This window comes from Anopheles nili, unplaced genomic scaffold (genome assembly GCF_943737925.1).
Source record: "Anopheles nili unplaced genomic scaffold, idAnoNiliSN_F5_01 U_low_cov_2, whole genome shotgun sequence".
Classification (NCBI taxonomy): domain Eukaryota; kingdom Metazoa; phylum Arthropoda; class Insecta; order Diptera; family Culicidae; genus Anopheles; species Anopheles nili.
Window position 1 is genome coordinate 652,501 of NW_026525540.1, and position 27,026 is coordinate 679,526.

The window sequence follows — 27,026 nt, forward strand, 5'->3', positions numbered from 1 at the left end:
TTCGGTCCCTACGGTGCCCCTAGATGATGAAAAGTACAATCCGAGGTTGATTACGAACACTTTTGTGCACCCCCTTCCGTAGAGCAAAATCCTGAAGGTCGGGGTCGCGCAAGGGTCGACATGGGTCGAGGTGGACTATCATGCGAAACCACTTTTTTCGGTCCCTACGGTGCCCCTAGATGATGAAAAGTACAATCCGAGGTTGATTACGAACACTTTTGTGCACCCCCTTCCGTAGAGCAAAATCCTGAAGGTCGGGGTCGCGCAAGGGTCGACATGGGTCGAGGTGGACTATCATGCGAAACCACTTTTTTCGGTCCCTACGGTGCCCCTAGATGATGAAAAGTACAATCCGAGGTTGATTACGAACACTTTTGTGCACCCCCTTCCGTAGAGCAAAATCCTGAAGGTCGGGGTTGCGCACAAGTAGACCCCCTTCCGTAGAGCAAAATCCTGAAGGTCGGGGTCGCGCAAGGGTCGACATGGGTCGAGGTGGACTATCATGCGAAACCACTTTTTTCGGTCCCTACGGTGCCCCTAGATGATGAAAAGTACAATCCGAGGTTGATTACGAACACTTTTGTGCACCCCCTTCCGTAGAGCAAAATCCTGAAGGTCGGGGTTGCGCAAGGGTCGACATGGGTCGAGGTGGACTATCATGCGAAACCACTTTTTTCGGTCCCTACGGTGCCCCTAGATGATGAAAAGTACAATCCGAGGTTGATTACGAACACTTTTGTGCACCCCCTTCCGTAGAGCAAAATCCTGAAGGTCGGGGTTGCGCACAAGTAGACCCCCTTCCGTAGAGCAAAATCCTGAAGGTCGGGGTCGCGCAAGGGTCGACATGGGTCGAGGTGGACTATCATGCGAAACCACTTTTTTCGGTCCCTACGGTGCCCCTAGATGATGAAAAGTACAATCCGAGGTTGATTACGAACACTTTTGTGCACCCCCTTCCGTAGAGCAAAATCCTGAAGGTCGGGGTCGCACAAGTGTGCACCCCCTTCCGTAGAGCAAAATCCTGAAGGTCGGGGTCGAGCAAGGGTCGACATGGGTCGAGGTGGACTATCATGCGAAACCACTTTTTTCGGTCCCTACGGTGCCCCTAGATGATGAAAAGTACAATCCGAGGTTGATTACGAACACTTTTGTGCACCCCCTTCCGTAGAGCAAAATCCTGAAGGTCGGGGTCGCGCAAGGGTCGACATGGGTCGAGGTGGACTATCATGCGAAACCACTTTTTTCGGTCCCTACGGTGCCCCTAGATGATGAAAAGTACAATCCGGGGTTGATTACGAACACTTTTGTGCACCCCCTTCCGTAGAGCAAAATCCTGAAGGTCGGGGTTGCGCACAAGTAGACCCCCTTCCGTAGAGCAAAATCCTGAAGGTCGGGGTCGCGCAAGGGTCGACATGGGTCGAGGTGGACTATCATGCGAAACCACTTTTTTCGGTCCCTACGGTGCCCCTAGATGATGAAAAGTACAATCCGAGGTTGATTACGAACACTTTTGTGCACCCCCAAAAATGGCCAAAATCCTGAAGGTCCGGGTTCTCGGGGCGGTCGAGGCCCTCGGACGTGCGCAAAAAGTCGGTACCCACGCCGAGCTTCAGAATTTGGTCTCCAGAGACTAAGTCCCAACCGAAACTGGCAACCCACAAAAGTGTACCAAGGAGTGGTGGGATCGAGTTACAGTGTTCGAGAGTATTGACGAGCATGGTTATACGCAACTTTTTGCTAAAGGTGTCCAAGACCGTCAGACCCTTACTTACGGAGATATAAGACACGTGCGTGGTTGCTCGTGCCGAGCTTCAGAAATGTTGCTCCAGAGACTAAGTCCCAGAAAACCTTCCGACCCCAAAAACTCCCAGAAGGAGTCGTCGGATCGTTTCGCGATGTTCTAGTGAAATGTTCAGCTCGACGGAATGCAACTTTTACCTAAAGGGGTCCAAGACCGTCAGACGCTTAGGTACGGAGATACGGGCATGGGTCGGTTTTCCCCATACAAAATACCCCATGGAAAACTGCAAAACCCAAAAACCGGTCGAAGGAGTGGTCGGATCGTTTCGTGGTGTTCTACTGACTTTTTAGGCTTACCGAGACACAACTTTCCGCAGAAGGGTGCAAAACTGTCAGACTCATAGTTTCGGAGATACAAGCATGGGTCATGTTTGCTCGTGCCGAGCTTCAGAATTTTCCATGGCCAAAAAGCCCTAGAATTTGACATTTCACTATTATAGGGAGGTATGGTTGTACTGAGTCGTCATAGAAAGTTTAGCCTCCTCATGTAAACTGACGATTCGATATCAGGGAGGTCGGGAGTTGTCGAAAAGAGACCCTAGGACCTAATACTAGACTCATGTAGTGGCAAGGTGTTTCGGCCCGTGGGTGACGGTTGTATGAAATTTGGGTGACGGCAACTACGACTGGTTCTGGTACCGGGAAGGTGTGTCCTGGTGTCCGGAGGCGTTTTAACGGTAGCTGGGCGGTCGGAACGGTGACCTAGGGTGGTTTTGGGTGAAATCAAGTACCTCCACCCCACCGATGGTCAACCAGAGGCTAGTGGTACATGGAAAACACCCTGGGAAGGTGTCCCAGGGCTCGGAGTAGCAGTAACAAGGGATGCCGCTGTCTCTAGGTCGCGGAACCACTGTGCTTGCCTGCAACACAGTCCTAGGGAGAGCGGCCGAAAGGTTCCGCACGGTGACTTGCACCCACCGGGAAAGGGGTCAAGTAGCCAAGAGGTGTCCAACCAAGGGTTAGTGGTACATGGAAAACACCCTGGGAAGGTGTCCCAGGGCTCGGAGTAGAGTGACTTGCACCCACCGGGAAAGGGGTCAAGTAGCCAAGAGGTGTCCAACCAAGGGTTAGTGGTACATGGAAAACACCCTGGGAAGGTGTCCCAGGGCTCGGAGTAGAGTGACTTGCACCCACCGGGAAAGGGTGTCCTAGTGGGTGGTGTGCTTGTGCCTCAGACATGGGGTGCATGTGCGCTACTGGCTGGGGTGCACCATAGCTACCCGAATGGAGCGATAGAGAGGAGGTGAGCTTTAGCGGGTCAAGTCCATTGGGCTTGATCCGCGAAAAGCACCAAGTCCCGAAAGTCGAAGCCCGAGTTGCTATGGTGTGCGAAAAGCTGCATTTAATGTTGAAAAAAAGTACAAGTCCCAAAACTTGACTTCCCGAAAAATTTCAACTTGTTGCCTAGCACCAGGCGTACACACGGAGGAGATTGTTGCGAGACGAACACGCTGTTGGAAGACAACCGAATGCACGCGGGATTGCTCACGGAGCAAGCGCAAGCACGCGAAACAGCTTGCACGGGTGATGGACCACATTGGACGAGTGACGGTTACCGGTTACCAGTGGGTTAGCCATGTTGTAACGGGCTAAGAGGCCTGTTAAGCCAGAGTGTACGGAGTTCAGATGGCTAGGTGCGCACGCAGGCATCGAGGTTTTGATGGTTTGCGCAGAGTTGTAGCACGGCAGAGAGCGCGCCGGAGCAGTTTCAGTCCAATCGGACGATGCGCGGGTGTTTTACAGAACATTGAAAGTTGTATGGAAGAAAACCCCTGGAAGTATGCAATACTTGGGAAAACACCAAATACTCTCGGATGGAGGTGTCTGAGAAGTTTGGCGTATATGGACGAAAGTTAGCCACGGTGGTGTTCTAACATCGGTGCTTGGGACGCAAAACCGTCGAACGCATGGTTTCGAGGCAATGTGCGAAAAACGGGCCAAAATGGTGCACGAACAAAGGGGCACGCGCTATATCTGGCAGAAGGAGAACTCTGCGAGGTGTTGTGTGTATGGACGAAAAGTAGGCATTACGAAGTTGAGCAAACGCGCCGAAGACCGCAACTCGATATCTCCAACCGGCTGGTCGGTAGAGCGATTCCCAACACCCCATAGACACCGCAATGGGTGAAAATCGGCTAAGTCCCAGAAATGGGTTTTCACCCAAAAACAGGGTGATGGAGACATTGCACGGAGTTGGCGTATATGAACGAAAGTTAGCCACGGTGGTGTTCTAACATCAGTACTTGGGACGCAAAACCGTCGGACGCATGGTTTCGAAGCGATGTGCGAAAAACGGGCCAAAATGGTGCACGAACAAAGGGGCACGCGCTATATCTGGCAGAAGGAGAACTCTGCGAGGTGTTGTGTGTATGGACGAAAAGTAGGCATTACGGAGTTGAGCAAACGCGCCGAAGACCGCAACTCGATATCTCCAACCGGCTGGTCGGTAGAGCGATTCTCAACACCCCATAGAAACCGCAATGGGTGAAAATCGGCTAAGTCCCAGAAATGGGTTTTCACCCAAAAACAGGGTGATGGAGACATTGCACGGAGTTGGCGTATATGGACGAAAGTTAGCCACGGTGGTGTTCTAATATCACTACTTGGGACGCAAAAGCGTCGGACGCATGGTTTCGAGGCAATGTGCGAAAAACGGGCAAAATGGTGCACGAACAAAGGGGCACGCGCTATATCTGGCAGAAGGAGAACTCTGCGAGGTGTTGTGTGTATGGACGAAAAGTAGGCATTACAGAGTTGAGCAAACGCGCCGAAGACCGGGAATCGATATCTCCAACCGGCTGGTCGGTAGAGCGATTCCCAACACCCCATAGACACCGCAATGGGTGAAAATCGGCTAAGTCCCAGAAATGGGTTTTCACCCAAAAACAGGGTGATGGAGACATTGCACGGAGTTGGCGTATATGAACGAAAGTTAGCCACGGTGGTGTTCTAACATCGATGCTTGGGACGCAAAACCGTCGGACGCATGGTTTCGAGGCAATGTGCGAAAAACGGGCCAAAATGGTGCACGAACAAAGGGGCACGCGCTATATCTGGCAGAAGGAGAACTCTGCGAGGTGTTGTGTGTATGGACAAAAAGTAGGCATTACGAAGTTGAGCAAACGCGCCGAAGACCGCAACTCGATATCTTCAACCGACTGGTCGGTAGAGCGATTCCCAACACCCCATAGACACCGCAATGGGTGAAAATCGGCTAAGTCCCAGAAATGGGTTTTCACCCAAAAACAGGGTGATGGAGACATTGCACGGAGTTGGCGTATATGGACGAAAGTTAGCCACGGTGGTGTTCTAACATCGGTGCTTGGGACGCAAAACCGTCGGACGCATGGTTTCGAAGCGATGTGCGAAAAACGGGCCAAAACGGTGCACGAACATAGGGGCACGCGCTATATCTGGCAGAAGGAGAACTCTGCGAGGTGTTGTGTGTATGGACGAAAAGTAGGCATTACGGAGTTGAGCAAACGCGCCGAAGACCGCAACTCGATATCCCCAACCGGCTGGTCGGTAGAGCGATTCCCAACACCCCATAGACACCGCAATGGGTGAAAATCGGCTAAGTCCCAGAAATGGGTTTTCACCCAAAAACAGGGTGATGGAGACATTGCACGGAGTTGGCGTATATGGACGAAAGTTAGCCACGGTGGTGTTCTAACATCGGTGCTTGGGACGCAAAACCGTCGGACGCATGGTTTCGAAGCGATGTGCGAAAAACGGGCCAAAACGGTGCACGAGCAAAGGGGCACGCGCTATATCTGGCAGAAGGAGAACTCTGCGAGGTGTTGTGTGTATGGACGAAAAGTAGGCATTACGGAGTTGAGCAAACGCGCCGAAGACCGGGAATCGATATCTCCAACCGGCTGGTCGGTAGAGCGATTCCCAACACCCCATAGACACCGCAATGGGTGAAAATCGGCTAAGTCCCAATGTGTACCTTCAGAGGGGCATATCTCGAAAACTACTCGTCAGATCGGGGCCAAATTCACAGAGAAGACACATGTCGAGGAGTTGTTTCGGTTGAGCGATAGTGGTTTTTGGGTGAAAATGTACCCCTAAACCTTGTACAGAGAGGACCCCTTCCGTAGAGCAAAATCCTGAAGGTCGGGGTCGCGCAAGGGTCGACATGGGTCGAGGTGGACTATCATGCGAAACCACTTTTTTCGGTCCCTACGGTGCCCCTAGATGATGAAAAGTACAATCCGAGGTTGATTACGAACACTTTTGTGCACCCCCTTCCGTAGAGCAAAATCCTGAAGGTCGGGGTCGCGCAAGGGTCGACATGGGTCGAGGTGGACTATCATGCGAAACCACTTTTTTCGGTCCCTACGGTGCCCCTAGATGATGAAAAGTACAATCCGAGGATGATTACGAACACTTTTGTGCACCCCCTTCCGTAGAGCAAAATCCTGAAGGTCGGGGTTGCGCACAAGTAGACCCCCTTCCGTAGAGCAAAATCCTGAAGGTCAGGGTCGCGCAAGGGTCGACATGGGTCGAGGTGGACTATCATGCGAAACCACTTTTTTCGGTCCCTACGGTGCCCCTAGATGATGAAAAGTACAATCCGAGGTTGATTACGAACACTTTTGTGCACCCCCTTCCGTAGAGCAAAATCCTGAAGGTCGGGGTCGCGCAAGGGTCGACATGGGTCGAGGTGGACTATCATGCGAAACCACTTTTTTCGGTCCCTACGGTGCCCCTAGATGATGAAAAGTACAATCCGAGGTTGATTACGAACACTTTTGTGCACCCCCTTCCGTAGAGCAAAATCCTGAAGGTCGGGGTCGCGCAAGGGTCGACATGGGTCGAGGTGGACTATCATGCGAAACCACTTTTTTCGGTCCCTACGGTGCCCCTAGATGATGAAAAGTACAATCCGAGGTTGATTACGAACACTTTTGTGCACCCCCTTCCGTAGAGCAAAATCCTGAAGGTCGGGGTTGCGCACAAGTAGACCCCCTTCCGTAGAGCAAAATCCTGAAGGTCGGGGTCGCGCAAGGGTCGACATGGGTCGAGGTGGACTATCATGCGAAACCACTTTTTTCGGTCCCTACGGTGCCCCTAGATGATGAAAAGTACAATCCGAGGTTGATTACGAACACTTTTGTGCACCCCCTTCCGTAGAGCAAAATCCTGAAGGTCGGGGTTGCGCACAAGTAGACCCCCTTCCGTAGAGCAAAATCCTGAAGGTCGGGGTCGTGCAAGGGTCGACATGGGTCGAGGTGGACTATCATGCGAAACCACTTTTTTCGGTCCCTACGGTGCCCCTAGATGATGAAAAGTACAATCCGAGGTTGATTACGAACACTTTTGTGCACCCCCTTCCGTAGAGCAAAATCCTGAAGGTCGGGGTTGCGCACAAGTCGACCCCCTTCCGTAGAGCAAAATCCTGAAGGTCGGGGTCGCGCAAGGGTCGACATGGGTCGAGGTGGACTATCATGCGAAACCACTTTTTTCGGTCCCTACGGTGCCCCTAGATGATGAAAAGTACAATCCGAGGTTGATTACGAACACTTTTGTGCACCCCCTTCCGTAGAGCAAAATCCTGAAGGTCGGGGTTGCGCACAAGTAGACCCCCTTCCGTAGAGCAAAATCCTGAAGGTCGGGGTCGCGCAAGGGTCGACATGGGTCGAGGTGGACTATCATGCGAAACCACTTTTTTCGGTCCCTACGGTGCCCCTAGATGATGAAAAGTACAATCCGAGGTTGATTACGAACACTTTTGTGCACCCCCTTCCGTAGAGCAAAATCCTGAAGGTCGGGGTCGCACAAGTGTGCACCCCCTTCCGTAGAGCAAAATCCTGAAGGTCGGGGTCGCGCAAGGGTCGACATGGGTCGAGGTGGACTATCATGCGAAACCACTTTTTTCGGTCCCTACGGTGCCCCTAGATGATGAAAAGTACAATCCGAGGTTGATTACGAACACTTTTGTGCACCCCCTTCCGTAGAGCAAAATCCTGAAGGTCGGGGTTGCGCACAAGTAGACCCCCTTCCGTAGAGCAAAATCCTGAAGGTCGGGGTCGCGCAAGGGTCGACATGGGTCGAGGTGGACTATCATGCGAAACCACTTTTTTCGGTCCCTACGATGCCCGTAGATGATGAAAAGTACAATCCGAGGTTGATTACGAACACTTTTGTGCACCCCCTTCCGTAGAGCAAAATCCTGAAGGTCGGGGTTGCGCACAAGTCGACCCCCTTCCGTAGAGCAAAATCCTGAAGGTCGGGGTCGTGCAAGGGTCGACATGGGTCGAGGTGGACTATCATGCGAAACCACTTTTTTCGGTCCCTACGGTGCCCCTAGATGATGAAAAGTACAATCCGAGGTTGATTACGAACACTTTTGTGCACCCCCTTCCGTAGAGCAAAATCCTGAAGGTCGGGGTTGCGCACAAGTCGACCCCCTTCCGTAGAGCAAAATCCTGAAGGTCGGGGTCGCGCAAGGGTCGACATGGGTCGAGGTGGACTATCATGCGAAACCACTTTTTTCGGTCCCTACGATGCCCGTAGATGATGAAAAGTACAATCCGAGGTTGATTACGAACACTTTTGTGCACCCCCTTCCGTAGAGCAAAATCCTGAAGGTCGGGGTTGCGCACAAGTCGACCCCCTTCCGTAGAGCAAAATCCTGAAGGTCGGGGTCGTGCAAGGGTCGACATGGGTCGAGGTGGACTATCATGCGAAACCACTTTTTTCGGTCCCTACGGTGCCCCTAGATGATGAAAAGTACAATCCGAGGTTGATTACGAACACTTTTGTGCACCCCCTTCCGTAGAGCAAAATCCTGAAGGTCGGGGTTGCGCACAAGTCGACCCCCTTCCGTAGAGCAAAATCCTGAAGGTCGGGGTCGCGCAAGGGTCGACATGGGTCGAGGTGGACTATCATGCGAAACCACTTTTTTCGGTCCCTACGGTGCCCCTAGATGATGAAAAGTACAATCCGAGGTTGATTACGAACACTTTTGTGCACCCCCTTCCGTAGAGCAAAATCCTGAAGGTCGGGGTCGCGCAAGGGTCGACATGGGTCGAGGTGGACTATCATGCGAAACCACTTTTTTCGGTCCCTACGGTGCCCCTAGATGATGAAAAGTACAATCCGAGGTTGATTACGAACACTTTTGTGCACCCCCTTCCGTAGAGCAAAATCCTGAAGGTCGGGGTTGCGCACAAGTAGACCCCCTTCCGTAGAGCAAAATCCTGAAGGTCGGGGTCGCGCAAGGGTCGACATGGGTCGAGGTGGACTATCATGCGAAACCACTTTTTTCGGTCCCTACGGTGCCCCTAGATGATGAAAAGTACAATCCGAGGTTGATTACGAACACTTTTGTGCACCCCCTTCCGTAGAGCAAAATCCTGAAGGTCGGGGTCGCACAAGTGTGCACCCCCTTCCGTAGAGCAAAATCCTGAAGGTCGGGGTCGCGCAAGGGTCGACATGGGTCGAGGTGGACTATCATGCGAAACCACTTTTTTCGGTCCCTACGGTGCCCCTAGATGATGAAAAGTACAATCCGAGGTTGATTACGAACACTTTTGTGCACCCCCTTCCGTAGAGCAAAATCCTGAAGGTCGGGGTCGCGCAAGGGTCGACATGGGTCGAGGTGGACTATCATGCGAAACCACTTTTTTCGGTCCCTACGGTGCCCCTAGATGATGAAAAGTACAATCCGAGGTTGATTACGAACACTTTTGTGCACCCCCTTCCGTAGAGCAAAATCCTGAAGGTCGGGGTCGCGCAAGGGTCGACATGGGTCGAGGTGGACTATCATGCGAAACCACTTTTTTCGGTCCCTACGGTGCCCCTAGATGATGAAAAGTACAATCCGAGGTTGATTACGAACACTTTTGTGCACCCCCTTCCGTAGAGCAAAATCCTGAAGGTCGGGGTCGCACAAGTGTGCACCCCCTTCCGTAGAGCAAAATCCTGAAGGTCGGGGTCGCGCAAGGGTCGACATGGGTCGAGGTGGACTATCATGCGAAACCACTTTTTTCGGTCCCTACGGTGCCCCTAGATGATGAAAAGTACAATCCGAGGTTGATTACGAACACTTTTGTGCACCCCCTTCCGTAGAGCAAAATCCTGAAGGTCGGGGTCGCGCAAGGGTCGACATGGGTCGAGGTGGACTATCATGCGAAACCACTTTTTTCGGTCCCTACGGTGCCCCTAGATGATGAAAAGTACAATCCGAGGTTGATTACGAACACTTTTGTGCACCCCCTTCCGTAGAGCAAAATCCTGAAGGTCGGGGTTGCGCACAAGTAGACCCCCTTCCGTAGAGCAAAATCCTGAAGGTCGGGGTTGCGCACAAGTCGACCCCCTTCCGTAGAGCAAAATCCTGAAGGTCGGGGTCGCGCAAGGGTCGACATGGGTCGAGGTGGACTATCATGCGAAACCACTTTTTTCGGTCCCTACGGTGCCCCTAGATGATGAAAAGTACAATCCGAGGTTGATTACGAACACTTTTGTGCACCCCCTTCCGTAGAGCAAAATCCTGAAGGTCGGGGTCGCGCAAGGGTCGACATGGGTCGAGGTGGACTATCATGCGAAACCACTTTTTTCGGTCCCTACGGTGCCCCTAGATGATGAAAAGTACAATCCGAGGTTGATTACGAACACTTTTGTGCACCCCCTTCCGTAGAGCAAAATCCTGAAGGTCGGGGTCGCGCAAGGGTCGACATGGGTCGAGGTGGACTATCATGCGAAACCACTTTTTTCGGTCCCTACGGTGCCCCTAGATGATGAAAAGTACAATCCGAGGTTGATTACGAACACTTTTGTGCACCCCCTTCCGTAGAGCAAAATCCTGAAGGTCGGGGTCGCGCAAGGGTCGACATGGGTCGAGGTGGACTATCATGCGAAACCACTTTTTTCGGTCCCTACGGTGCCCCTAGATGATGAAAAGTACAATCCGAGGTTGATTACGAACACTTTTGTGCACCCCCTTCCGTAGAGCAAAATCCTGAAGGTCGGGGTCGCGCAAGGGTCGACATGGGTCGAGGTGGACTATCATGCGAAACCACTTTTTTCGGTCCCTACGGTGCCCCTAGATGATGAAAAGTACAATCCGAGGTTGATTACGAACACTTTTGTGCACCCCCTTCCGTAGAGCAAAATCCTGAAGGTCGGGGTTGCGCACAAGTAGACCCCCTTCCGTAGAGCAAAATCCTGAAGGTCGGGGTCGCGCAAGGGTCGACATGGGTCGAGGTGGACTATCATGCGAAACCACTTTTTTCGGTCCCTACGGTGCCCCTAGATGATGAAAAGTACAATCCGAGGTTGATTACGAACACTTTTGTGCACCCCCTTCCGTAGAGCAAAATCCTGAAGGTCGGGGTTGCGCACAAGTCGACCCCCTTCCGTAGAGCAAAATCCTGAAGGTCGGGGTCGCGCAAGGGTCGACATGGGTCGAGGTGGACTATCATGCGAAACCACTTTTTTCGGTCCCTACGGTGCCCCTAGATGATGAAAAGTACAATCCGAGGTTGATTACGAACACTTTTGTGCACCCCCTTCCGTAGAGCAAAATCCTGAAGGTCGGGGTCGCACAAGTGTGCACCCCCTTCCGTAGAGCAAAATCCTGAAGGTCGGGGTCGCGCAAGGGTCGACATGGGTCGAGGTGGACTATCATGCGAAACCACTTTTTTCGGTCCCTACGGTGCCCCTAGATGATGAAAAGTACAATCCGAGGTTGATTACGAACACTTTTGTGCACCCCCTTCCGTAGAGCAAAATCCTGAAGGTCGGGGTTGCGCACAAGTAGACCCCCTTCCGTAGAGCAAAATCCTGAAGGTCGGGGTCGCGCAAGGGTCGACATGGGTCGAGGTGGACTATCATGCGAAACCACTTTTTTCGGTCCCTACGGTGCCCCTAGATGATGAAAAGTACAATCCGAGGTTGATTACGAACACTTTTGTGCACCCCCTTCCGTAGAGCAAAATCCTGAAGGTCGGGGCTGCGCACAAGTAGACCCCCTTCCGTAGAGCAAAATCCTGAAGGTCGGGGTCGCGCAAGGGTCGACATGGGTCGAGGTGGACTATCATGCGAAACCACTTTTTTCGGTCCCTACGGTGCCCCTAGATGATGAAAAGTACAATCCGAGGTTGATTACGAACACTTTTGTGCACCCCCTTCCGTAGAGCAAAATCCTGAAGGTCGGGGTTGCGCACAAGTGTGCACCCCCTTCCGTAGAGCAAAATCCTGAAGGTCGGGGTCGCGCAAGGGTCGACATGGGTCGAGGTGGACTATCATGCGAAACCACTTTTTTCGGTCCCTACGGTGCCCCTAGATGATGAAAAGTACAATCCGAGGTTGATTACGAACACTTTTGTGCACCCCCTTCCGTAGAGCAAAATCCTGAAGGTCGGGGTTGCGCACAAGTAGACCCCCTTCCGTAGAGCAAAATCCTGAAGGTCGGGGTCGCACAAGTGTGCACCCCCTTCCGTAGAGCAAAATCCTGAAGGTCGGGGTCGCACAAGTGTGCACCCCCTTCCGTAGAGCAAAATCCTGAAGGTCGGGGTTGCGCACAAGTGTGCACCCCCTTCCGTAGAGCAAAATCCTGAAGGTCGGGGTCGCGCAAGGGTCGACATGGGTCGAGGTGGACTATCATGCGAAACCACTTTTTTCGGTCCCTACGGTGCCCCTAGATGATGAAAAGTACAATCCGAGGTTGATTACGAACACTTTTGTGCACCCCCTTCCGTAGAGCAAAATCCTGAAGGTCGGGGTTGCGCACAAGTCGACCCCCTTCCGTAGAGCAAAATCCTGAAGGTCGGGGTCGCGCAAGGGTCGACATGGGTCGAGGTGGACTATCATGCGAAACCACTTTTTTCGGTCCCTACGGTGCCCCTAGATGATGAAAAGTACAATCCGAGGTTGATTACGAACACTTTTGTGCACCCCCTTCCGTAGAGCAAAATCCTGAAGGTCGGGGTCGCACAAGTGTGCACCCCCTTCCGTAGAGCAAAATCCTGAAGGTCGGGGTCGCGCAAGGGTCGACATGGGTCGAGGTGGACTATCATGCGAAACCACTTTTTTCGGTCCCTACGGTGCCCCTAGATGATGAAAAGTACAATCCGAGGTTGATTACGAACACTTTTGTGCACCCCCTTCCGTAGAGCAAAATCCTGAAGGTCGGGGTTGCGCACAAGTAGACCCCCTTCCGTAGAGCAAAATCCTGAAGGTCGGGGTCGCGCAAGGGTCGACATGGGTCGAGGTGGACTATCATGCGAAACCACTTTTTTCGGTCCCTACGGTGCCCCTAGATGATGAAAAGTACAATCCGAGGTTGATTACGAACACTTTTGTGCACCCCCTTCCGTAGAGCAAAATCCTGAAGGTCGGGGTCGCACAAGTGTGCACCCCCTTCCGTAGAGCAAAATCCTGAAGGTCGGGGTCGCGCAAGGGTCGACATGGGTCGAGGTGGACTATCATGCGAAACCACTTTTTTCGGTCCCTACGGTGCCCCTAGATGATGAAAAGTACAATCCGAGGTTGATTACGAACACTTTTGTGCACCCCCTTCCGTAGAGCAAAATCCTGAAGGTCGGGGTTGCGCACAAGTAGACCCCCTTCCGTAGAGCAAAATCCTGAAGGTCGGGGTCGCGCAAGGGTCGACATGGGTCGAGGTGGACTATCATGCGAAACCACTTTTTTCGGTCCCTACGGTGCCCCTAGATGATGAAAAGTACAATCCGAGGTTGATTACGAACACTTTTGTGCACCCCCTTCCGTAGAGCAAAATCCTGAAGGTCGGGGTCGCGCAAGGGTCGACATGGGTCGAGGTGGACTATCATGCGAAACCACTTTTTTCGGTCCCTACGGTGCCCCTAGATGATGAAAAGTACAATCCGAGGTTGATTACGAACACTTTTGTGCACCCCCTTCCGTAGAGCAAAATCCTGAAGGTCGGGGTCGCGCAAGGGTCGACATGGGTCGAGGTGGACTATCATGCGAAACCACTTTTTTCGGTCCCTACGGTGCCCTTAGATGATGAAAAGTACAATCCGAGGTTGATTACGAACACTTTTGTGCACCCCCTTCCGTAGAGCAAAATCCTGAAGGTCGGGGTCGCGCAAGGGTCGACATGGGTCGAGGTGGACTATCATGCGAAACCACTTTTTTCGGTCCCTACGGTGCCCCTAGATGATGAAAAGTACAATCCGAGGTTGATTACGAACACTTTTGTGCACCCCCTTCCGTAGAGCAAAATCCTGAAGGTCGGGGTCGCGCAAGGGTCGACATGGGTCGAGGTGGACTATCATGCGAAACCACTTTTTTCGGTCCCTACGGTGCCCCTAGATGATGAAAAGTACAATCCGAGGTTGATTACGAACACTTTTGTGCACCCCCTTCCGTAGAGCAAAATCCTGAAGGTCGGGGTCGCGCAAGGGTCGACATGGGTCGAGGTGGACTATCATGCGAAACCACTTTTTTCGGTCCCTACGGTGCCCCTAGATGATGAAAAGTACAATCCGAGGTTGATTACGAACACTTTTGTGCACCCCCTTCCGTAGAGCAAAATCCTGAAGGTCGGGGTCGCGCAAGGGTCGACATGGGTCGAGGTGGACTATCATGCGAAACCACTTTTTTCGGTCCCTACGGTGCCCCTAGATGATGAAAAGTACAATCCGAGGTTGATTACGAACACTTTTGTGCACCCCCTTCCGTAGAGCAAAATCCTGAAGGTCGGGGTTGCGCACAAGTAGACCCCCTTCCGTAGAGCAAAATCCTGAAGGTCGGGGTCGCGCAAGGGTCGACATGGGTCGAGGTGGACTATCATGCGAAACCACTTTTTTCGGTCCCTACGGTGCCCCTAGATGATGAAAAGTACAATCCGAGGTTGATTACGAACACTTTTGTGCACCCCCTTCCGTAGAGCAAAATCCTGAAGGTCGGGGTCGCGCAAGGGTCGACATGGGTCGAGGTGGACTATCATGCGAAACCACTTTTTTCGGTCCCTACGGTGCCCCTAGATGATGAAAAGTACAATCCGAGGTTGATTACGAACACTTTTGTGCACCCCCTTCCGTAGAGCAAAATCCTGAAGGTCGGGGTTGCGCACAAGTGTGCACCCCCTTCCGTAGAGCAAAATCCTGAAGGTCGGGGTCGCGCTAGGGTCGACATGGGTCGAGGTGGACTATCATGCGAAACCACTTTTTTCGGTCCCTACGGTGCCCCTAGATGATGAAAAGTACAATCCGAGGTTGATTACGAACACTTTTGTGCACCCCCTTCCGTAGAGCAAAATCCTGAAGGTCGGGGTCGCGCAAGGGTCGACATGGGTCGAGGTGGACTATCATGCGAAACCACTTTTTTCGGTCCCTACGGTGCCCCTAGATGATGAAAAGTACAATCCGAGGTTGATTACGAACACTTTTGTGCACCCCCTTCCGTAGAGCAAAATCCTGAAGGTCGGGGTCGCGCAAGGGTCGACATGGGTCGAGGTGGACTATCATGCGAAACCACTTTTTTCGGTCCCTACGGTGCCCCTAGATGATGAAAAGTACAATCCGAGGTTGATTACGAACACTTTTGTGCACCCCCTTCCGTAGAGCAAAATCCTGAAGGTCGGGGTTGCGCACAAGTAGACCCCCTTCCGTAGAGCAAAATCCTGAAGGTCGGGGTCGCGCAAGGGTCGACATGGGTCGAGGTGGACTATCATGCGAAACCACTTTTTTCGGTCCCTACGGTGCCCCTAGATGATGAAAAGTACAATCCGAGGTTGATTACGAACACTTTTGTGCACCCCCTTCCGTAGAGCAAAATCCTGAAGGTCGGGGTCGCGCAAGGGTCGACATGGGTCGAGGTGGACTATCATGCGAAACCACTTTTTTCGGTCCCTACGGTGCCCCTAGATGATGAAAAGTACAATCCGAGGTTGATTACGAACACTTTTGTGCACCCCCTTCCGTAGAGCAAAATCCTGAAGGTCGGGGTTGCGCACAAGTGTGCACCCCCTTCCGTAGAGCAAAATCCTGAAGGTCGGGGTCGCGCTAGGGTCGACATGGGTCGAGGTGGACTATCATGCGAAACCACTTTTTTCGGTCCCTACGGTGCCCCTAGATGATGAAAAGTACAATCCGAGGTTGATTACGAACACTTTTGTGCACCCCCTTCCGTAGAGCAAAATCCTGAAGGTCGGGGTCGCGCAAGGGTCGACATGGGTCGAGGTGGACTATCATGCGAAACCACTTTTTTCGGTCCCTACGGTGCCCCTAGATGATGAAAAGTACAATCCGAGGTTGATTACGAACACTTTTGTGCACCCCCTTCCGTAGAGCAAAATCCTGAAGGTCGGGGTTGCGCACAAGTAGACCCCCTTCCGTAGAGCAAAATCCTGAAGGTCGGGGTCGCGCAAGGGTCGACATGGGTCGAGGTGGACTATCATGCGAAACCACTTTTTTCGGTCCCTACGGTGCCCCTAGATGATGAAAAGTACAATCCGAGGTTGATTACGAACACTTTTGTGCACCCCCTTCCGTAGAGCAAAATCCTGAAGGTCGGGGTCGCGCAAGGGTCGACATGGGTCGAGGTGGACTATCATGCGAAACCACTTTTTTCGGTCCCTACGGTGCCCCTAGATGATGAAAAGTACAATCCGAGGTTGATTACGAACACTTTTGTGCACCCCCTTCCGTAGAGCAAAATCCTGAAGGTCGGGGTCGCGCAAGGGTCGACATGGGTCGAGGTGGACTATCATGCGAAACCACTTTTTTCGGTCCCTACGGTGCCCCTAGATGATGAAAAGTACAATCCGAGGTTGATTACGAACACTTTTGTGCACCCCCTTCCGTAGAGCAAAATCCTGAAGGTCGGGGTCGCGCAAGGGTCGACATGGGTCGAGGTGGACTATCATGCGAAACCACTTTTTTCGGTCCCTACGGTGCCCCTAGATGATGAAAAGTACAATCCGAGGTTGATTACGAACACTTTTGTGCACCCCCTTCCGTAGAGCAAAATCCTGAAGGTCGGGGTTGCGCACAAGTAGACCCCCTTCCGTAGAGCAAAATCCTGAAGGTCGGGGTCGCACAAGTGTGCACCCCCTTCCGTAGAGCAAAATCCTGAAGGTCGGGGTCGCACAAGTGTGCACCCCCTTCCGTAGAGCAAAATCCTGAAGGTCGGGGTTGCGCACAAGTGTGCACCCCCTTCCGTAGAGCAAAATCCTGAAGGTCGGGGTCGCGCAAGGGTCGACATGGGTCGAGGTGGACTATCATGCGAAACCACTTTTTTCGGTCCCTACGGTGCCCCTAGATGATGAAAAGTACAATCCGAGGTTGATTACGAACACTTTTGTGCACCCCCTTCCGTAGAGCAAAATCCTGAAGGTCGGGGTTGCGCACAAGTCGACCCCCTTCCGTAGAGCAAAATCCTGAAGGTCGGGGTCGCGCAAGGGTCGACATGGGTCGAGGTGGACTATCATGCGAAACCACTTTTTTCGGTCCCTACGGTGCCCCTAGATGATGAAAAGTACAATCCGAGGTTGATTACGAACACTTTTGTGCACCCCCTTCCGTAGAGCAAAATCCTGAAGGTCGGGGTCGCACAAGTGTGCACCCCCTTCCGTAGAGCAAAATCCTGAAGGTCGGGGTCGCGCAAGGGTCGACATGGGTCGAGGTGGACTATCATGCGAAACCACTTTTTTCGGTCCCTACGGTGCCCCTAGATGATGAAAAGTACAATCCGAGGTTGATTACGAACACTTTTGTGCACCCCCTTCCGTAGAGCAAAATCCTGAAGGTCGGGGTTGCGCACAAGTAGACCCCCTTCCGTAGAGCAAAATCCTGAAGGTCGGGGTCGCGCAAGGGTCGACATGGGTCGAGGTGGACTATCATGCGAAACCACTTTTTTCGGTCCCTACGGTGCCCCTAGATGATGAAAAGTACAATCCGAGGTTGATTACGAACACTTTTGTGCACCCCCTTCCGTAGAGCAAAATCCTGAAGGTCGGGGTCGCACAAGTGTGCACCCCCTTCCGTAGAGCAAAATCCTGAAGGTCGGGGTCGCGCAAGGGTCGACATGGGTCGAGGTGGACTATCATGCGAAACCACTTTTTTCGGTCCCTACGGTGCCCCTAGATGATGAAAAGTACAATCCGAGGTTGATTACGAACACTTTTGTGCACCCCCTTCCGTAGAGCAAAATCCTGAAGGTCGGGGTTGCGCACAAGTAGACCCCCTTCCGTAGAGCAAAATCCTGAAGGTCGGGGTCGCGCAAGGGTCGACATGGGTCGAGGTGGACTATCATGCGAAACCACTTTTTTCGGTCCCTACGGTGCCCCTAGATGATGAAAAGTACAATCCGAGGTTGATTACGAACACTTTTGTGCACCCCCTTCCGTAGAGCAAAATCCTGAAGGTCGGGGTCGCGCAAGGGTCGACATGGGTCGAGGTGGACTATCATGCGAAACCACTTTTTTCGGTCCCTACGGTGCCCCTAGATGATGAAAAGTACAATCCGAGGTTGATTACGAACACTTTTGTGCACCCCCTTCCGTAGAGCAAAATCCTGAAGGTCGGGGTCGCGCAAGGGTCGACATGGGTCGAGGTGGACTATCATGCGAAACCACTTTTTTCGGTCCCTACGGTGCCCTTAGATGATGAAAAGTACAATCCGAGGTTGATTACGAACACTTTTGTGCACCCCCTTCCGTAGAGCAAAATCCTGAAGGTCGGGGTCGCGCAAGGGTCGACATGGGTCGAGGTGGACTATCATGCGAAACCACTTTTTTCGGTCCCTACGGTGCCCCTAGATGATGAAAAGTACAATCCGAGGTTGATTACGAACACTTTTGTGCACCCCCTTCCGTAGAGCAAAATCCTGAAGGTCGGGGTCGCGCAAGGGTCGACATGGGTCGAGGTGGACTATCATGCGAAACCACTTTTTTCGGTCCCTACGGTGCCCCTAGATGATGAAAAGTACAATCCGAGGTTGATTACGAACACTTTTGTGCACCCCCTTCCGTAGAGCAAAATCCTGAAGGTCGGGGTCGCGCAAGGGTCGACATGGGTCGAGGTGGACTATCATGCGAAACCACTTTTTTCGGTCCCTACGGTGCCCCTAGATGATGAAAAGTACAATCCGAGGTTGATTACGAACACTTTTGTGCACCCCCTTCCGTAGAGCAAAATCCTGAAGGTCGGGGTCGCGCAAGGGTCGACATGGGTCGAGGTGGACTATCATGCGAAACCACTTTTTTCGGTCCCTACGGTGCCCCTAGATGATGAAAAGTACAATCCGAGGTTGATTACGAACACTTTTGTGCACCCCCTTCCGTAGAGCAAAATCCTGAAGGTCGGGGTTGCGCACAAGTAGACCCCCTTCCGTAGAGCAAAATCCTGAAGGTCGGGGTCGCGCAAGGGTCGACATGGGTCGAGGTGGACTATCATGCGAAACCACTTTTTTCGGTCCCTACGGTGCCCCTAGATGATGAAAAGTACAATCCGAGGTTGATTACGAACACTTTTGTGCACCCCCTTCCGTAGAGCAAAATCCTGAAGGTCGGGGTCGCGCAAGGGTCGACATGGGTCGAGGTGGACTATCATGCGAAACCACTTTTTTCGGTCCCTACGGTGCCCCTAGATGATGAAAAGTACAATCCGAGGTTGATTACGAACACTTTTGTGCACCCCCTTCCGTAGAGCAAAATCCTGAAGGTCGGGGTCGCGCAAGGGTCGACATGGGTCGAGGTGGACTATCATGCGAAACCACTTTTTTCGGTCCCTACGGTGCCCCTAGATGATGAAAAGTACAATCCGAGGTTGATTACGAACACTTTTGTGCACCCCCTTCCGTAGAGCAAAATCCTGAAGGTCGGGGTTGCGCACAAGTAGACCCCCTTCCGTAGAGCAAAATCCTGAAGGTCGGGGTCGCGCAAGGGTCGACATGGGTCGAGGTGGACTATCATGCGAAACCACTTTTTTCGGTCCCTACGGTGCCCCTAGATGATGAAAAGTACAATCCGAGGTTGATTACGAACACTTTTGTGCACCCCCTTCCGTAGAGCAAAATCCTGAAGGTCGGGGTCGCGCAAGGGTCGACATGGGTCGAGGTGGACTATCATGCGAAACCACTTTTTTCGGTCCCTACGGTGCCCCTAGATGATGAAAAGTACAATCCGAGGTTGATTACGAACACTTTTGTGCACCCCCTTCCGTAGAGCAAAATCCTGAAGGTCGGGGTCGCGCAAGGGTCGACATGGGTCGAGGTGGACTATCATGCGAAACCACTTTTTTCGGTCCCTACGGTGCCCCTAGATGATGAAAAGTACAATCCGAGGTTGATTACGAACACTTTTGTGCACCCCCTTCCGTAGAGCAAAATCCTGAAGGTCGGGGTCGCGCAAGGGTCAACCCCTTCCGTAGAGCAAAATCCTGAAGGTCGGGGTCGCGCAAGGGTCGACATGGGTCGAGGTGGACTATCATGCGAAACCACTTTTTTCGGTCCCTACGGTGCCCCTAGATGATGAAAAGTACAATCCGAGGTTGATTACGAACACTTTTGTGCACCCCCTTCCGTAGAGCAAAATCCTGAAGGTCGGGGTCGCACAATTGTGCACCCCCTTCCGTAGAGCAAAATCCTGAAGGTCGGGGTCGCGCAAGGGTCGACATGGGTCGAGGTGGACTATCATGCGAAACCACTTTTTTCGGTCCCTACGGTGCCCCTAGATGATGAAAAGTACAATCCGAGGTTGATTACGAACACTTTTGTGCACCCCCTTCCGTAGAGCAAAATCCTGAAGGTCGGGGTTGCGCACAAGTAGACCCCCTTCCGTAGAGCAAAATCCTGAAGGTCGGGGTCGCGCAAGGGTCGACATGGGTCGAGGTGGACTATCATGCGAAACCACTTTTTTCGGTCCCTACGGTGCCCCTAGATGATGAAAAGTACAATCCGAGGTTGATTACGAACACTTTTGTGCACCCCCTTCCGTAGAGCAAAATCCTGAAGGTCGGGGTTGCGCACAAGTAGACCCCCTTCCGTAGAGCAAAATCCTGAAGGTCGGGGTCGCGCAAGGGTCGACATGGGTCGAGGTGGACTATCATGCGAAACCACTTTTTTCGGTCCCTACGGTGCCCCTAGATGATGAAAAGTACAATCCGAGGTTGATTACGAACACTTTTGTGCACCCCCTTCCGTAGAGCTAAATCCTGAAGGTCGGGGTTGCGCACAAGTAGACCCCCTTCCGTAGAGCAAAATCCTGAAGGTCGGGGTCGCGCAAGGGTCGACATGGGTCGAGGTGGACTATCATGCGAAACCACTTTTTTCGGTCCCTACGGTGCCCCTAGATGATGAAAAGTACAATCCGAGGTTGATTACGAACACTTTTGTGCACCCCCTTCCGTAGAGCAAAATCCTGAAGGTCGGGGTCGCGCAAGGGTCGACATGGGTCGAGGTGGACTATCATGCGAAACCACTTTTTTCGGTCCCTACGGTGCCCCTAGATGATGAAAAGTACAATCCGAGGTTGATTACGAACACTTTTGTGCACCCCCTTCCGTAGAGCAAAATCCTGAAGGTCGGGGTTGCGCACAAGTAGACCCCCTTCCGTAGAGCAAAATCCTGAAGGTCGGGGTCGCGCAAGGGTCGACATGGGTCGAGGTGGACTATCATGCGAAACCACTTTTTTCGGTCCCTACGATGCCCGTAGATGATGAAAAGTACAATCCGAGGTTGATTACGAACACTTTTGTGCACCCCCTTCCGTAGAGCAAAATCCTGAAGGTCGGGGTCGCGCAAGGGTCGACATGGGTCGAGGTGGACTATCATGCGAAACCATTTTTTTCGGTCACTACGGTGCCCCTAGATGATGAAAAGTACAATCCGAGGTTGATTACGAACACTTTTGTGCACCCCCTTCCGTAGAGCAAAATCCTGAAGGTCGGGGTTGCGCACAAGTAGACCCCTTCCGTAGAGCAAAATCCTGAAGGTCGGGGTCGCGCAAGGGTCGACATGGGTCGAGGTGGACTATCATGCGAAACCACTTTTTTCGGTCCCTACGGTGCCCCTAGATGATGAAAAGTACAATCCGAGGTTGATTACGAACACTTTTGTGCACCCCCTTCCGTAGAGCAAAATCCTGAAGGTCGGGGTTGCGCACAAGTAGACCCCCTTCCGTAGAGCAAAATCCTGAAGGTCGGGGTCGCGCAAGGGTCGACATGGGTCGAGGTGGACTATCATGCGAAACCACTTTTTTCGGTCCCTACGGTGCCCCTAGATGATGAAAAGTACAATCCGAGGTTGATTACGAACACTTTTGTGCACCCCCTTCCGTAGAGCAAAATCCTGAAGGTCGGGGTTGCGCACAAGTAGACCCCCTTCCGTAGAGCAAAATCCTGAAGGTCGGGGTCGCGCAAGGGTCGACATGGGTCGAGGTGGACTATCATGCGAAACCACTTTTTTCGGTCCCTACGGTGCCCCTAGATGATGAAAAGTACAATCCGAGGTTGATTACGAACACTTTTGTGCACCCCCTTCCGTAGAGCAAAATCCTGAAGGTCGGGGTCGCGCAAGGGTCGACATGGGTCGAGGTGGACTATCATGCGAAACCACTTTTTTCGGTCCCTACGGTGCCCCTAGATGATGAAAAGTACAATCCGAGGTTGATTACGAACACTTTTGTGCACCCCCTTCCGTAGAGCAAAATCCTGAAGGTCGGGGTCGCACAAGTGTGCACCCCCTTCCGTAGAACAAAATCCTGAAGGTCGGGGTCGCGCAAGGGTCGACATGGGTCGAGGTGGACTATCATGCGAAACCACTTTTTTCGGTCCCTACGGTGCCCCTAGATGATGAAAAGTACAATCCGAGGTTGATTACGAACACTTTTGTGCACCCCCTTCCGTAGAGCAAAATCCTGAAGGTCGGGGTTGCGCACAAGTAGACCCCCTTCCGTAGAGCAAAATCCTGAAGGTCGGGGTCGCGCAAGGGTCGACATGGGTCGAGGTGGACTATCATGCGAAACCACTTTTTTCGGTCCCTACGGTGCCCCTAGATGATGAAAAGTACAATCCGAGGTTGATTACGAACACTTTTGTGCACCCCCTTCCGTAGAGCAAAATCCTGAAGGTCGGGGTCGCGCAAGGGTCGACATGGGTCGAGGTGGACTATCATGCGAAACCACTTTTTTCGGTCCCTACGGTGCCCCTAGATGATGAAAAGTACAATCCGAGGTTGATTACGAACACTTTTGTGCACCCCCTTCCGTAGAGCAAAATCCTGAAGGTCGGGGTTGCGCACAAGTCAGCCCCCTTCCGTAGAGCAAAATCCTGAAGGTCGGGGTCGCGCAAGGGTCGACATGGGTCGAGGTGGACTATCATGCGAAACCACTTTTTTCGGTCCCTACGGTGCCCCTAGATGATGAAAAGTACAATCCGAGGTTGATTACGAACACTTTTGTGCACCCCCTTCCGTAGAGCAAAATCCTGAAGGTCGGGGTCGCGCAAGGGTCGACATGGGTCGAGGTGGACTATCATGCGAAACCACTTTTTTCGGTCCCTACGGTGCCCCTAGATGATGAAAAGTACAATCCGAGGTTGATTACGAACACTTTTGTGCACCCCCTTCCGTAGAGCAAAATCCTGAAGGTCGGGGTCGCGCAAGGGTCGACATGGGTCGAGGTGGACTATCATGCGAAACCACTTTTTTCGGTCCCTACGGTGCCCCTAGATGATGAAAAGTACAATCCGAGGTTGATTACGAACACTTTTGTGCACCCCCTTCCGTAGAGCAAAATCCTGAAGGTCGGGGTCGCGCAAGGGTCGACATGGGTCGAGGTGGACTATCATGCGAAACCACTTTTTTCGGTCCCTACGGTGCCCCTAGATGATGAAAAGTACAATCCGAGGTTGATTACGAACACTTTTGTGCACCCCCTTCCGTAGAGCAAAATCCTGAAGGTCGGGGTCGCGCAAGGGTCGACATGGGTCGAGGTGGACTATCATGCGAAACCACTTTTTTCGGTCCCTACGGTGCCCCTAGATGATGAAAAGTACAATCCGAGGTTGATTACGAACACTTTTGTGCACCCCCTTCCGTAGAGCAAAATCCTGAAGGTCGGGGTCGCACAAGTGTGCACCCCCTTCCGTAGAGCAAAATCCTGAAGGTCGGGGTCGCGCAAGGGTCGACATGGGTCGAGGTGGACTATCATGCGAAACCACTTTTTTCGGTCCCTACGGTGCCCCTAGATGATGAAAAGTACAATCCGAGGTTGATTACGAACACTTTTGTGCACCCCCTTCCGTAGAAAAAAATCCTGAAGGTCGGGGTCGCGCAAGGGTCGACATGGGTCGAGGTGGACTATCATGCGAAACCACTTTTTTCGGTCCCTACGGTGCCCCTAGATGATGAAAAGTACAATCCGAGGTTGATTACGAACACTTTTGTGCACCCCCTTCCGTAGAGCAAAATCCTGAAGGTCGGGGTTGCGCACAAGTAGACCCCCTTCCGTAGAGCAAAATCCTGAAGGTCGGGGTCGCGCAAGGGTCGACATGGGTCGAGGTGGACTATCATGCGAAACCACTTTTTTCGGTCCCTACGGTGCCCCTAGATGATGAAAAGTACAATCCGAGGTTGATTACGAACACTTTTGTGCACCCCCTTCCGTAGAGCAAAATCCTGAAGGTCGGGGTTGCGCACAAGTCGACCCCCTTCCGTAGAGCGAAATCCTGAAGGTCGGGGTCGCGCAAGGGTCGACATGGGTCGAGGTGGACTATCATGCGAAACCACTTTTTTCGGTCCCTACGGTGCCCCTAGATGATGAAAAGTACAATCCGAGGTTGATTACGAACACTTTTGTGCACCCCCTTCCGTAGAGCAAAATCCTGAAGGTCGGGGTCGCGCAAGGGTCGACATGGGTCGAGGTGGACTATCATGCGAAACCACTTTTTTCGGTCCCTACGGTGCCCCTAGATGATGAAAAGTACAATCCGAGGTTGATTACGAACACTTTTGTGCACCCCCTTCCGTAGAGCAAAATCCTGAAGGTCGGGGTTGCGCACAAGTAGACCCCCTTCCGTAGAGCAAAATCCTGAAGGTCGGGGTCGCGCAAGGGTCGACATGGGTCGAGGTGGACTATCATGCGAAACCACTTTTTTCGGTCCCTACGGTGCCCCTAGATGATGAAAAGTACAATCCGAGGTTGATTACGAACACTTTTGTGCACCCCCTTCCGTAGAGCAAAATCCTGAAGGTCGGGGTCGCGCAAGGGTCGACATGGGTCGAGGTGGACTATCATGCGAAACCACTTTTTTCGGTCCCTACGGTGCCCCTAGATGATGAAAAGTACAATCCGAGGTTGATTACGAACACTTTTGTGCACCCCCTTCCGTAGAGCAAAATCCTGAAGGTCGGGGTCGCACAAGTGTGCACCCCCTTCCGTAGAGCAAAATCCTGAAGGTCGGGGTCGCGCAAGGGTCGACATGGGTCGAGGTGGACTATCATGCGAAACCACTTTTTTCGGTCCCTACGGTGCCCCTAGATGATGAAAAGTACAATCCGAGGTTGATTACGAACACTTTTGTGCACCCCCTTCCGTAGAGCAAAATCCTGAAGGTCGGGGTTGCGCACAAGTCGACCCCCTTCCGTAGAGCAAAATCCTGAAGGTCGGGGTCGCGCAAGGGTCGACATGGGTCGAGGTGGACTATCATGCGAAACCACTTTTTTCGGTCCCTACGGTGCCCCTAGATGATGAAAAGTACAATCCGAGGTTGATTACGAACACTTTTGTGCACCCCCTTCCGTAGAGCAAAATCCTGAAGGTCGGGGTTGCGCACAAGTAGACCCCCTTCCGTAGAGCAAAATCCTGAAGGTCGGGGTCGCGCAAGGGTCGACATGGGTCGAGGTGGACTATCATGCGAAACCACTTTTTTCGGTCCCTACGGTGCCCCTAGATGATGAAAAGTACAATCCGAGGTTGATTACGAACACTTTTGTGCACCCCCTTCCGTAGAGCAAAATCCTGAAGGTCGGGGTCGCACAAGTGTGCACCCCCTTCCGTAGAGCAAAATCCTGAAGGTCGGGGTCGCGCAAGGGTCGACATGGGTCGAGGTGGACTATCATGCGAAACCACTTTTTTCGGTCCCTACGGTGCCCCTAGATGATGAAAAGTACAATCCGAGGTTGATTACGAACACTTTTGTGCACCCCCTTCCGTAGAGCAAAATCCTGAAGGTCGGGGTCGCACAAGTGTGCACCCCCTTCCGTAGAGCAAAATCCTGAAGGTCGGGGTCGCGCAAGGGTCGACATGGGTCGAGGTGGACTATCATGCGAAACCACTTTTTTCGGTCCCTACGGTGCCCCTAGATGATGAAAAGTACAATCCGAGGTTGATTACGAACACTTTTGTGCACCCCCTTCCGTAGAGCAAAATCCTGAAGGTCGGGGTCGCGCAAGGGTCGACATGGGTCGAGGTGGACTATCATGCGAAACCACTTTTTTCGGTCCCTACGGTGCCCCTAGATGATGAAAAGTACAATCCGAGGTTGATTACGAACACTTTTGTGCACCCCCTTCCGTAGAGCAAAATCCTGAAGGTCGGGGTTGCGCACAAGTAGACCCCCTTCCGTAGAGCAAAATCCTGAAGGTCGGGGTCGCGCAAGGGTCGACATGGGTCGAGGTGGACTATCATGCGAAACCACTTTTTTCGGTCCCTACGGTGCCCCTAGATGATGAAAAGTACAATCCGAGGTTGATTACGAACACTTTTGTGCACCCCCTTCCGTAGAGCAAAATCCTGAAGGTCGGGGTCGCGCAAGGGTCGACATGGGTCGAGGTGGACTATCATGCGAAACCACTTTTTTCGGTCCCTACGGTGCCCCTAGATGATGAAAAGTACAATCCGAGGTTGATTACGAACACTTTTGTGCACCCCCTTCCGTAGAGCAAAATCCTGAAGGTCGGGGTCGCGCAAGGGTCGACATGGGTCGAGGTGGACTATCATGCGAAACCACTTTTTTCGGTCCCTACGGTGCCCCTAGATGATGAAAAGTACAATCCGAGGTTGATTACGAACACTTTTGTGCACCCCCTTCCGTAGAGCAAAATCCTGAAGGTCGGGGTCGCGCAAGGGTCGACATGGGTCGAGGTGGACTATCATGCGAAACCACTTTTTTCGGTCCCTACGGTGCCCCTAGATGATGAAAAGTACAATCCGAGGTTGATTACGAACACTTTTGTGCACCCCCTTCCGTAGAGCAAAATCCTGAAGGTCGGGGTCGCGCAAGGGTCGA